Source organism: Saimiri boliviensis, chromosome 15 (assembly GCF_048565385.1).
Source record: "Saimiri boliviensis isolate mSaiBol1 chromosome 15, mSaiBol1.pri, whole genome shotgun sequence".
Taxonomy (NCBI): Eukaryota; Metazoa; Chordata; class Mammalia; order Primates; family Cebidae; genus Saimiri; species Saimiri boliviensis.
Window position 1 is genome coordinate 54379717 of NC_133463.1, and position 13552 is coordinate 54393268.

Genomic DNA, 13552 nt, shown 5'->3' on the forward strand with positions numbered 1-13552 from the left:
ATATATATAATATAACCCACACACAGTGGGGAGGAAAATTTTAAATTAACAGGTGGCTGAGGCTTTTCCAAGTTTTCCTAGTTCAAAGCCCCTTTTGATTTCAATCCATTGTGGTTTCAGTGAAAGAAAAGGGAGATAAATAACTGGGTAGTCGGGACAGTTAACGACCTTTCATTATCTCAATTCTGAGTGTCCATTAACTTCACTTTTGCACTCAGGGAGCAGAAGAAATCAGAATTGGTCATTGGAGCACTCTGTCAAATGCAAATAGAAAGCAAAAAAGGCAATGACAGAAATAAAAGCATAACAAGCCACAGTCACTTCAATTAAGGCAGAAGGTGTTCGCACCGCTTTCCTGGATGCTGAGGAAATACATAGTGTGGTGAGTGAGGTGCCCCTGCCCCTGCACTCAGCCTCCTTTGGCAAAGGCAATGAAAAATGTGCATACTGACCAAAGCGTGGGACTCAGGAAGTGAACAGGTTTAGAGGACATAAAGGAGGACCAGGAAAGGCTGAGGCAAAGATGCAGACCTTGCCTGCTCACTTGTTCTCTAGGGTAATGGTTTCCAAGCTGGCTAATCATCAGAACCATCCCCAGAGGTTAAAAAATAAAAATAAAATTACAGACGCCCAAACCTAAACTCAGATGTATTGACTTAGGTAGAGGGAGGGTCCTGGAAATCTGTATCCTAAGGAACTTCATGGGTGATGCAGATATTAGGTCTGTTTGTTAATTACTGGTTTAGAGAATGCAGCAAGCCTTGGAGGGAGGGATTGCTGATTAAATAAAAACACATTTACATGGTATTTATGTAATTATCTGTGTAAACATACATTCAGGACTTTGATTCTACCTGTTGCTGAGCCATTAAATTTCTCCAATAATGCAAAGCAATGCAAAATGCAAATTTCTTCTAAGAAAATGTATTGTTTTCATCATCTGCTGTCCAACTCACTTACTTATGTAAACAAGCACCACAACAAAACCCATGACAACACCATGAATCATACAATTTTAATCTATAGATTTTTTAAAAATATGATTTGGTTCCAATATTATTTTTTAATTAAACTATTTCAATTTAGAGGATAGTATAGCACTTTCCTAAGAAAATGGAAAGTAACCTTGCCTATATCAACCACATGATATAATAGAAAGAACAGAGAATCTTAGAATGGAGAAGGCTGGATTCAAATCCTCATTCTGCTAATTGTTAGGGACATAAACTTGGCAACTCAACTCTTACCTCTCTGAGCCTCAGTTTTCTTATTTATAGAATGTGGCTGAAAATATCAGTCTCCCAGCATCTTTTTGAGAATTAAATGAGATGACATATATAAGGTCTCTAGAATACTTCCTGTCTCAAATTAGATAAATAAAAGTTAGCAATGTTAGCTCTTTTCTTTCTCTTTCTTCTTTCCCAAAATTTCCTGTTCAACCCCACTTTCTTCAACTTTTGATAATAGAGTCTTATACAAAAAGAGTGAAAACAACAACAACAAAAAAAGAATTTCAATCAAGCTTGATATACAATAAAGGGTTGGCAAACTTTTTCTGTGAAGGGCAAGACAGTAAATATTATAGGTTTTGCAGTCAGAGTGGCTCTGATGTAACTACTCAACTCTGCCATTGTAGCAAGAAAGCAATCATTGACAATAAGTAGACAAACAAGCATGGCTATGTTCCAATAAAACTTTATTTGCAAAAACAAGTGGCAAGCTGGACATGGCCTGCAGTTATTCTTCAACATCTGATAATACAGAAAAGCTTTTTAGAAATACATGAGTTGGTGAGGGACATGATGCAATGGGGACTCAGTCAGAAAAAACACGGTTCAAAATCTCTCTTTGCTACCAACTAGCTGCATGACTTTACAAGTCATGTCACCTCTCTGAGTTCAGTTTTCTCATGTATAAAGAGCAAGACGTTTAGCTGAAGAATCTCTAAAATCTCTGCCATCTCTTTAGGCCTATGATTCTTTGGGAGACAGCAGTGTCCTGGAGAGAATCACCAAGGGACTGTAACCCAAGTTTCAGCATTTGATTTGTTTGTTCTTTCACAGTTGATCAATTAATCATAAAGAACAACAGAAGCTCTCCAGTCCTAAGTACAATTTATTTGATGAAAAAGGGAAAAGATAACATTTGGTCAAAATAAATGTTATTTTCTCCACAGACACAAAGAAGCAATCAGAATAGTTATTCAATTCTAAATGTCATGTGTAATTTCATATGGCTTAAAATTAGTCTGCGATGTCAGTGGCTGAAGACCTGAAAATTGAAAGTCTTGCTTTTTTCAAATCGAGAAGTACTGTCACTGTAAATGTGATATATTAATTAGGAAGTAAAGTAAATCAATCAAAAATTGTTTTTCCAAAGGAAACCATTGTGGAAGTATGTTTGTACTGAAACAGTAGGTGTGCTATGTCTTATAAGAAGAAATGTTAAATATGCACTAGAAAATAAATAATAAGTTGTTTACAAACACATGTTTAAAAGAAAGGGTACTGAATTAAAAATTGGAAGAACTGGTCTCTATCTGATACTGCTACCAAGTAGCTTAGCCAAGGCACTTCTCTTTCTTGACTCAATTCAGTTATTCATAGAAAATGTAATAATAGTTATTAGTTAATAAGCCCTTACTAGGCACCAGACACTGTTTTTAGTGAATTATTTCATTTAATCCCAACCAAAACCCCATGAGAAAGGGTGTGCTGCTATTACTGTTTTATAGACGAGAAAACTGAGGCACAAAGAGGCTAACTTGCCCGCAAGTTATCTGTAACACATTGAGAAACCTCTGTTGTCATTCATGATCCCTTTCTCCAATAAAAAGCCGATTCCTAGTGCAGCGATATCTACACAACGAGAAAATCGTTTTGCTGAAAAATCAACATAATTCTAAAGGGTCCTTACTGTTCTAAAGAGATTTTTTTATAGTGCAAAAAATCATGGGATCATTAATTCAGCTTACAAAATGAATGATTTCTCTGTCCACATTCTTCAACCATGAAATCCTAGACAATTTCCAGAAAGCTGTGGCCCAGAACACCCCGATCCCACTCAGAACACTATTTATAAGAATGCCCCGTATGCAGTAGTCTTTACAGTTTTTCTTTTTCTCAAATGTTCTCTAGGCTGTGTAGATGACATTTATGCAATTCAGAGAAAGATGCCTCAACAGGATTAGTCAGCAGCAAAGTTCTCTGACGCAGCTTCTGTAACTAGTTAAAAATAGGAAAGAGGATATTTTGCATAAGTCATCACCATTGTGTGGTATTAGAGAATTGACCACTTTTTTGGTTCCCACATCCTGTTACTTTATCTAAAAATAGATAAAACCCTGTCCCTGAATTATTGGACAAGACCTTTTGCTTCTGTGGCCTCGGGGCTCAGTTCCTCCTTGTTCTGTGCTCCTTTGGTCACTTCCCTTCACCTCTGTCATTTACAATCTCAACTGTCAGTCTGGGGCTCAGGGTCTCTGCTTTCCTTCCGCCCTCCCAGGGGTTGTAAACCAGGGTCTAGAGGATTCAGGTGGATAATATAAAGCCAACCAAGGGGATGAGGGTAAGCTAGACGATGCCTCGTCTTGAAAGGAGGGTGGCTGTTACTAAATCTCTGACAGAACAACTGGTTTTTCCCAGAGCAGCCAAAAATCCAGATTGGTATGGGAACTTGCCTAATCTTTCAATGTCAGACATAAGTTAGAGTATTAATTTAAAAATGAGTGGAGGTCAAACCATAAGCTTTCAGCTTGTGACCTCTGCCCCATACCCTTTCCTATGAGGAAGTTGTGTGTTACCAGCTGTAAAATGAAATGCCACAAAACCTAGATAAGCCCTCCCACTCTTTCCGGTTCTTGATTTCTAATCTGGAAAGAGTATGGGATGATTATAGGAGTTCCGAATTCTGAATTTGGCTCTGCTGTTTGCTACTATGGAACTTTGGATGGGTTAGCTTCACCTTTCTGGGACTCAGTTTCCTCATCTCTAAAATGGGCAACTAGTGGCAATGACCCTGAGAATGCTATCAAGCTCTATTAGCCAGTGAGTCTGATAGATCTTCATCCTCACTCCCATTCCTTGCCCTTCCTGATCTCAAATACCAATTCCCCACCACAGTGAGTGACCCAAATATTTTCCTGATTTTCTCAGCTTACAAGTTAGCTTTATTTGTAATTCTCTTGCTCTCTAACACCCAACCAATTCTGTTGCTGCGGCATCCCTTAACCCTCCTCCCCACCCCACAATGTTGGCTGTCACCATTGTTTCCTTAACAAATCACTACATTTGCTTTCATCCCTACTCCAGCTCCTCCATCACCCCTCAGCTCTGGAGCCCCTTCTCCAAAAACAAAACAAAAGCTAATTTAAAGCACTTGGTTCAGAGCTTTTCCCTGGGAGAGAATTTACATGGAACATTTACAACTTCCATTACCTATCACAGCCAATCCCCAAATTGCCTGCTGCCCTTGTAGGCTGATGGGCATCTTTAAGTCACAAGCTGGGCACGAGGGAAGGTAGCTGTCAAGTGGCCCTTCATTAGGAAGTCAAACATTCATACCCCAGGAAGAGTTATAAATATTTAGACATATCTCAAATATAAGTCTCTAATGCCTTGTGGACAACAATGTTACCACATGGCAGGAAAGGAAGAACTCTCTAGCATTCTTTTTTTCTCACAAAAGCAGAGAAAGTTTCTCTCTCTTAAAAGTAGAGAAAGTGTTATCACCCAAAAAACAAATTCGTATTTATCATTGGCAGGGCTGAACCCTGAAGGCAGGAAGATTCCGGAGAATTCAAACCTCTCCCCTTTATCTAGTTTTTCAGCTGGTGAATGTATTCAAGCCAAATTCAAGGTGTCAGCAGTATCAGGCTCCCTCCAAAATCTTTAGTGAAGATTCTTCCCTTGTTTCTTCTGCCTTCTGCGGTTGCTCGCACTCCCCAGCATTCCCTGGTTTATAGTAGCATAAACCAATTTCTGCTTCTGACTTCACATGACAGTCTTCTTTCTGTGTCCAATGTTCTTTCCTCCTACAAGAACAGAGTTATTGGCTTACAGTCCACTGTCATCCAGTATGACCTGATTTTAATTTTACGATGTCTGCAAAAACTCTATTTCCAAATAAGATTATATTTATAGGTACTGGGAGTTAGGGCTTTGTATTACTCCTTTCTCACACTGCTGATACCGATATACCCAAGACTTGGTAATTTATAAAGAAAAAGAGGTTTAGTGGAGTCACTGTTCCACATAGCTGGGGAGGCCTCCCAATCATGGAGGAAGGTAAAAGACATGTCTTACATGGCAGCAGATAAGACAGAATGAGAGCCAAGTAAAAGGGGTTTTCCCTTATAAAACTGTCAGATCTCGCGAGACTTATTCATTATCGTGAGAACAGTATGGGGAAAGCCACCCCACGATTCAATGATCTCCCACCAGGTCCTTCCCACAACACATGGGGATAATGGGAGCTACAATTCAAGATGAGATGGGGCACAGCCAAACCATATCAGGTTTGAATATATCTTTTGAGGGGAACACAATTCAACCTGGTACAGTGAACAACCAGCAAATAATTTCCCCTTCAAGAATCACACTATGTGCATTATGCAGAATCAACTCTTCAGAACATAACACTTAAGAGTCGGTCATAGCACAGCTGCACAGTTAGAATGAAACTTCTATATCTTTGTGTGTAGCGCAGCTCTCAATGCAGACAAAAAAGGGTAGGAGAAATCAACATCGGGTTTTTGATACAGTCAGAGAGAAGTTGTTCTAAGGAATCTGGGATTATACCTTAGCCACAATAAATGGTTTGCTACTTAGTGGCTCATTAAGCATTGAGGAAAGGACCTACATTTGCTTGAGATGATGTTCAGGACCTAGACAGAAGACCTCAGCAATACATTGAACTGAGCCATCAGAGGCCATATATACAAAGATACCAAATGTGGGAATCAATATGGTGTTTTATGGGAAGGCACAGAATGGTGGTTAAGGACCTTAAGTGAGGAATGGGATCAGCTGCTGCACTGAGGGCATGCCTATGCACACTGGCTGTAAGTAGTATACATGTGGCAAATAGTTCTGCTAGAAGAGGTAACAATTCACCTTGAAAAGAAAATGTGAGGTGATCCTCAACCGGCATTAATGGCCCCCATCTGAGTGTTTCTTACAAGTCTTACAGATTTTAGCCTGGGAGTGGTGGCTCACACTTGCAATCTGAACACTTACAGAGGCCAAGACAAGGGGATTGCTTGAGTTCAGGAGTTCAAGACTAACCTGGGTGATGTAGTGAAACCTCTTTTTTTTTTTTTTTTTTTTTTTTTTACAAAAACCAAAGCAAGACATAACAAAATTTGCCAGATGTTGTGGCACACACCTGTAGTCCTAGCTACTTGGGAAGCTCAGATGAGAGGCTCACTTGAGCCTGGCAGGTTGATGCTGCAGTGAGCTGATTTTGCACCACTGCACCCAGCCTTGGATACAGAGCAAGACCTTGTATCAATAAACAAAAACAAAACAAAGTCTTAAAACTTTACAGTCGAAGAACAGACTATGGTTAAAAAAATATATATGCTATATGAATAGAGAATGGGTCAGCAAGATCCATCCTCATTAAAGGGATGAAAACCATGTTAGGGCCTTAGAAAACACAAATGGACCAGTCTGATAAAAATGACATGGTAAAACAAAATTAAGTGTTCACTGTGACTTTTGTTCCCATATTCGCTTGCAATGATGTGCAGGTCTTCTTCAGTCTTGACGGTGAGACAACAGCAGCCTGATGATGGCAGTAAGCAGTGGGGGCAGAGTCTACTGAGGCGGGTGAAAGTATGAGAGACAGACATTATTTTTGGAACCAAGTGCTTCTCCTAGAGACTCTTTTCAGGGCTGGCTTTCAATATATGTGGAGAAAACAGTTTTGGAAAGAGTCAATGAAAATGACTGACAAGAAGAGGTGTTTCTTGGCAAAGAAGTTGTGAAGAAATTCTATATTTCTGGTTTAAAATGCTTTTAAATTCATTTTTAAAGTTAATTTCTGAGAAGACAATATTCTCTTAATTTAAGAGATTCTGTATCAAGACTGGATGTAAATAGGGCTAGGAATTGCCATGGTTAGAAATTTGGATAAAGTACAGCAGTGCCTGGGAACTAGAGGCCAGTTGAGAACGGCGTAATGTAGAAGCGCGTTGCCAGGGAAACGAGCCTCCAAGTGAGACACGACCATCCTGCGGGCGGACACCGTACAGAGAGACGGGAGGGGGACCAGGGGCGTGCTAGACCACCAGGAGTCCTCAGGAGGGACAATGAGACAGTCTGCCCATTAGCTCTCACCAGAAAGAAAGCCACTGCCAAAGCCACCAAAAAGGGGAACACAATTCAGGGCTTCTTGGGTGTTTTCATCTGACTGTATTCATTTGTCATTCATTTGTTGGTTTACTCCAACGAACACCTTGCCAGTGCCTTCCGTGTGCCGGGCACAGGCGTAGGGCTGGGGACTAAGGAGGCACAGGAGCTCACTGTCTCTGGCTGCTCTCTGGAAGAGCAAGACCTAAAAGCAGCCACTGGCTCACGCCTGGGAAGCGGACCTCCTTTTGCCCTGCAGTTCTGGTCCTGTTCCAGGAGGCCTGCCAGGTCTCCTTCCTGGCTGAGGGGCACTCGGACCACTGCGCCCAGGATCCCAGCTCCTTCAGATCTGACCTTCTCGGCCTCCACCCCATCTTTATGGCGGGTCCAGCACCTGTGATCAGGTGCCTCTGTGCTTGGCTGACCTCCTCCCACGGCCCCTGCTGGGCTTTTGCAGAACTCGCCTGGAATGTCCACTTCATTTCACCATCCTGGTCCTCCCAGCCCGGTGCGTCTTCCCCATCGGTCCTCATGCTAAGTCCTAGCTTTGGCTTTGGCATCTTGCTCCTGGCTCTGGCTTTTGCATGATCTTCAATATGGATGAGATGGGTGACTCATGGAAAATGCTCACATCAAAGCTGTTCCCCTGACCCCGTTCCTCTGCACATCAGCGAACATAACCTCCAGCTTCCTCCCGTGGGACCTGGCAACACCTCCTCCTGCTCAGTCGCCAGGGATAAACTTCCTGCTCAGGTCCTAGTTATTTTCTCCATTCTTTAGCACCCTCTCCTCAACAGTGACCTTCTGTTATTACTGTGATCTCACCAATCTATTTCTAAACCTCCCGTTGCCTTTACAATCTCACTCATGCTGCATCTTCTTTCACTACAAACCAACTTTTCTTCCAGAGCAACTGACACCGAGTGAGACGTTCATATTGTGATCACACTGCACTGAGATTGCTTTATCGTTCACAAAGTTCCTCTTTTATAGTGCTTTTAACAATGTGGTAAAGTAAGCAAGGCAGGTATTATCACCTCCAGTTCACGGATCAAGAAGTGAGGTTCAGAGAGGTTAAGTGACTTCATCCAGGCCACAAGCTGAGAAGTGATGAAACCCGTCTTCTCACTCTAAGTGGGGGCTCCTGTCCCTGTCACGTGTCATGCGGTGCTTGAGGCTGTGCCTTTTGTGGAACTGAGTCTGTGCCCACACCCTACCCCACTCTTGTTCTAAGACTTCTTCCTTTTTGGTGTGAAGCCAGCATCCTCCAAAGAATTTCAATAAACAGAAACACCAACTCATGCCTGCATTTTCCCATTTCCCATTAGACCCAGTGGCATAACTGCATTGTCTAAGACCCTCCAGCTAAGATGCAGGATGCTCCATTTTCTCCTTTTTGCCTATAAACGAAGCAACAAAGAAATCCTGAGAGCCTCTCCCCGTCTCAGGAGCTCCCTTGAAATCCCAGCCCTGCCTGCCTAGCATTTCTGCCTGCACTCTGAGAAGCCTCTCCCTGGCACAGTGCCCCGAGGGCTGTGTCCACGTCTCCTTAATGTTCTGGAAACCTCTCTCCCTCTCCCCAGACCTGTGCAGGGCGGTGCATATTGATTGGTATGGGCGTGCTTGTCCTTTTAGGAAGGAGAAAGCAGGACTTCTTGCAACAAGAAATCCCAAGAAAAGAGAAATATTTACAGTGAGATTGGCCCCAAATTGTAAAACGACTCAGAGGATTGTAAACTACTTAAGAAAACGAAATAGAACTTGGGGAGGGGGTGGAGGAACAAGAGAGTGAACAACTCCCAAGGGGCCCGTCTGCAGCGGGAGGGGCGGGCAGAGGCCGGAGCCGCGGAGAGCAGTGGAAGCCGCTGCAGCGCGCAGGTGGGGGCTGAGTTCTACAGCCTCCGGAGGTCTCGCGGGGCCGTTCCTAGGACAAATGAGTCGGAGACAGGCCCGGCCGGAACCTAGCTGGGTAAGGAACAGGGCCCGAGCGCACTTGGGGTCGGGGAGGCTTGCGCTCATGCAGCCGGTTTCCAGGGCCTGAGCTGACTTATGGACACGGTGCGCGCTGGAGCCTGTGCAGTCGTCGTCATTTACCAGCTGGCGCCCCGTCCCAACCCGCGCGGGCTACAGGCTCATCCTCTCCTCGCCCACACACTTCTGACGACTCTCCTGCTTTCCAGCGAGGAACCCGCGGCCTGGAATGCAGAGGTCCCTTGGCCCTGGCCCCCCAGCCGCTGAACGCTGCTTGTTGGACTCCCAAACGCTGTCAAAATGGGGCTCTCTTACCTCTCTCTGACCATTTGATAGTTTTCACAACAACCTTATGAGGAAGACTCCATGAGTGCTAACCTCCAGTTGAGGAAATGGAAGCTCAGAGAGGTTGTGTGACTTCCCAAAGCCACGCGGCTTAGAAAGGGAGCAGAGACGGGCACAGAGAGTCCCTTGGACGCTGTTCTCAGTAGCCCGTTCAAGTCATATCTAACTCTGTGGTCACATCTCATGGGCGTGAGCATCGTCGCCTTTTGGAGGTCACTTCCCACAGAGTTTAATCTTGGAGAGTGGGCAGAGAATGGAAGTAGATGACCTCAGAGGCAGTAAGGATGGAGCAGGCAGAGTGCCTTGCCCGGCACAGAGAGGTGATCTACAGGTTCTCCTTGGATTAAGGAGTTGTTTTGATCCGGAAAATGCTCAGTTACAGAACTTAGGATAACAAAGCTGTTTCCTAACACAGTTCTGGTTCTCACGGTAGACCACTGCTGATTTCGAATATGACTTTTTCACAGCCCCTCCCTGATCATCTGGAAGGACTTGGGTCTTTACCTCTGAGTAGAAGACTGAGGGGCATCGCAGATGGGCTCCTGAAAACTTTTGCTGCCCTTCGGAGACATTTGCCTTTCAACTCCCCTCTCTCCAACTTTCCTTTAAAATTTTCAACCACCTAAACTCCCAAATCCCTCACTTACATTAACCAATTTATTTTAAAATGGTTATGTGAACCCTATTTCCTTTTTCTAGTTTTTTTTTAATTGTGATAAAATACATATAAAATTTACTGTTGTAACCATGGCAGTTTTACAATGTATATTTCAGTGGCTTTTAGTATATTCAGAGTGTTGTACAACCATCACTACTCTCTAATTTCAGAATATTTATGTCACCCCCAGAAGAAATCGCATACTCTTTAAGCAGTCACTCCCCATTTTGCCTTTGCTGCAGCCAGTGGAAGCCACTAATCTGCTATCTCTGCGCATTTCCGTGCATTTGCCTGTTTTTGATATTTCATAAAAATAAACTCATATATGTGGCCTTTTGTGTCTAGCTTCTTTTATTTAGATGTTTTCAAGGCTCATCTATGCTGTAGCACTCACCAGTACTTCATTCCTTATTTAATAATTGAATACTATTTCGCCGCATGCATATACCACGTTTTGTTTATCTAGCCGACAGTCTGATGGGCGTTTTTTGTTGTTTCCCCATTTTAGCTATTATTTTGTTGTTTCCCCATTTTAGCTATGAACATTCGCATATGGATTATTTTTGTTTGAATGCCTGTTTTCAGTTATTTTGGGAATGTCCCTAGGACTGGAATTGTGGGGTCGCATGACAGTTCTGTTACACTGATTGAAGAACCACCCAACTGACTTCCACAGTTGTGCCTGTTCTTTGTCTGGCATCACCTCAGGCACTAGGATGCAACAATGAATAAGACATAGTCTCTGCCTGGTTGATTTCATATCCCAGCTGGGGAGACTGCCACATGATAGGGGCAATAACAGGAGTGTGTAACTGCTGACTTTGTTTGTTCAAAGCCAACCCTGTAAGAAGTTCTGTCAAAGCAAGGACTCTGATGAGAAAAGCACTATGGGATATTAGAACTCCAGTCTCTTGCAGAATATCTGTGGCTGATGGTCCTCAGAATATGTATCATGTCCCATAGAAGCTGAGGAAAGACTGACACAGTCAAGAATTGCTCTCAGGCTTGGAATAGGCATAGAAACAGGGAACAAAAGATAACGCCATTGATTTATTACAAAGCATACTTGCAGGCAGAAAAAAGGAAGGCACTAGGAATAGTAACTGTTGACAGGTACTGAGTGCTTATCAAGTGCCAGGTGCTGTTCAAAATACTTTCATTTAAGCCTCATGAGAATCCAGTGAGGTAGACAAAATATCAGTATTTTAGAGGTAATGACATGGAGCCACAGGGTTTCAGTGGCTTGCTCCAGATCACACAAGGTGGGGCTGTGTGGTTGACTGGAGGGTTAGCAATCTCTGACCATTTGCTTCTGGTCAACCAGGTGAGTGGGGAGAAGGTCGTGGATTTGAGAGAAGCAAATGGGTGTGGCTAGTGAAAAGATCAAACTGACTTAACTGGGGTACACATGGGTTCAAGCGTTTCAGTTATTATCCTAGACTGAACTGTAGTTTTGTGGTCATTAGACTGAAATTGATTCTTAAATGTCAGAACAAGATTCCTATTCTCTTGCCATGTAAACATGATCATCAGAGCTATTGGATCTGGTCAAGATTTAACCTGAGAGAAAGAGAGAGAGAGGGAAGGAGAGAGGGGAGAGAATGAATGCACAGAACAGGTTTGAAGGGACCATGGGGGAAGGTTAAATGGAGTAAAGTTCCTTTGTGACTACACCCTGTTAAGCCCTGGTCATGCACGACACAGTGATTTGCATTCTGGGAGCCTAGCACGTAACTGGGAAGAAAGACAGAGTCAGCAAATGTTTGCTGAGGAATTGAATGAGTGAAGTGCACAGTACTCAAAGGCACAGGTACATCTCAGGGAAGAGACACGGTGCCAGAACTTGACACTGTTTCACATTTTAAATAGTATTTTGTACCCACCACATTTCAGAAAAGATTGGAAGAAATGCGATCTCACATCACCCTGACTTCATTGCTCATTGTTGTGGTTTCTAGATTACAAAACTGAAGGGCATTCAGTGGCAAAATTCATGGGATTATATTAAGGGCCTGGTAAATTGAGAACTTTTGCATTAATCACATCTGCAGAATTAGGCACTACTGATCATAAACTGCAGTTTCCCACCAGGAAGAATTAGCCTTCAGATCTCAATACGTAATAAATTAAAAGTTTTCCTCACTTGAGGTGTTGAATCTTATGATTATCTATAGGGCCGCTATTTTCAGGTGACTGAGTAGTTTGGACTTCAGGAAATAAGCTCCCTTATAGAAATATTGAGAGCCGATTTCTATGAGCACTACTTACTGTGTGCTGCTGCTGTGCTGGGTGAATTCTTTACATTATCTTATTTAATCTTGAAGTGGATACTACAATGATTCCAGCTTATAGGTAAGGGAATGGAAGTGTATTCTGTTTGGAGAAGGCTCACAGATTTAATCTTGGACTCAGCTTTCATCTCTCTGTGTTCAGCACCTTTTTTGATCTCTCTGCTCGGACATCTCACAGGCATCTCAAATATAAGGTGTCCAAAACCCAACCTCTGATCTGTCTCCCAAATCTGGTCTTATTTTCATTGAGAATGGCAGTAACATCCATCCAGTTTCAAACGCCAGAAAAAGAGGAATAATCTTTGGTTCCTTTTCTCCCTGACCCAGTCCTTTAAAGGTGTTTTTGTTGTTGTTGTTGTTTGTTTGTTTGTTTTTTTGTCAGTTTAACTGATGAAATGTTCCTCAAATGTCCCACTTTTCATCTCTACCACCACCACCACTCTTGTGCAAATTATCACCATCTCTGGCTTAGACACCCACAATGGCCTACTTTCTGGCCTGTAGTTTTCCATTCTGATCCTCTCCAATTCATCCTTTGTGCTATAGCTCCAGTGATCCTTATGGAATCCTGTTCTAATCAGATCAGAACTCTGCCTAAGACCCTTCAAAGGCTTCCTATTGCTCTTAGGATGAAGAAAAACTGTCCTGGTTCCTCTAGGACCATCTCTCTCTTTCTCAGGCTTTCTCAATCTCTCTCTCCCTCTCTCTCACCTTTCTCCTTCATTCTCTCCACTAACCCAGCCCCACACTTCAGCCTTCACTTCTTACTCACCCTTCCAGGTCCTCACCCTCCCCAGCATGGCCACACACATGGCTCTCTGCAGGAAGCCTTTCCCTCCCTCTTTTGCCTGGTTATCTCTTACTCTTTCATCAGATCTCAGCTCTTACATCACTTCCTCAGGGAAGCCCTCCGTGACTACTCCCCAAATCACCGA